The following is an 801-nucleotide window of genomic DNA, read 5'->3' as shown; positions in this document are numbered from 1 at the left end:
CCAGTCAGGCTCAGAGAGGGCAGGGCACTTAGCCAAACACACACAGCCAATCAGTAGCAGAGCTCAGAGTACCCATCAGACATTCAGACCCCTAATCTAGTGAGATTTTTATGACATCACACTGCTGGTTGATTAAAAATGGGCTTGGATCTATACATACTGATGTGCAGAGGTATCTAAGATCAATTACATAGTTAGAAAATATTCTGCAAATCATGATGTATTGTGTGATCCCATTTTCGTAAAATAGTACTAATAACCCATGTAAGTGCATACGTGAAAACAAGAAACCTGGAGACGTGTATTCAAATGTGTTAAGGGTGGTGGTTAAGGAACTTTCACTATCTATTTCTAAATGTTCTCTAATGTTTGGATACTTTAACAAAAAGCCCGTGTTACTTTGGGACGAGGGAAACAATAGAGACAAAGGTGGTGCGGGCTGGGCAGCAGAGGCGCCCCTCCGTCCCACGTACCCCACACAGCAACTGGGGGTTCTGATTTGGATCCCTTCCTCTAGCGGGGGATTTCTGGAGGAAACAAGGAGTCGGGCTCCACGGGTCTCCAGGATTTGAGGAGTAAGAGCCGTTTCTCCCTCCCTCCCCCTCATCCCAGCCCTCCAGCCCCTCCAGCGCTGGGGGATCCGGCAGGGCAGGCCGGCCAGACAGCGCCCCGCGGGCTGCCCGTGCATCACCGAAGACGGGCGGGCGCTCGCTCGCTCCCTGGTCTGCAATGACAGCAAATGAGGTAAAGCCAGGAGGGTGGGGACGGAAGGGGGCGGGCGGGGGGCAGAAGGAAGCCATC

This window comes from Galeopterus variegatus, unplaced genomic scaffold (assembly GCF_000696425.1).
Source record: "Galeopterus variegatus unplaced genomic scaffold, G_variegatus-3.0.2 Scaffold86, whole genome shotgun sequence".
Lineage (NCBI taxonomy): Eukaryota > Metazoa > Chordata > Mammalia > Dermoptera > Cynocephalidae > Galeopterus > Galeopterus variegatus.
Note: the sequence above shows the minus strand (reverse complement) of the source record.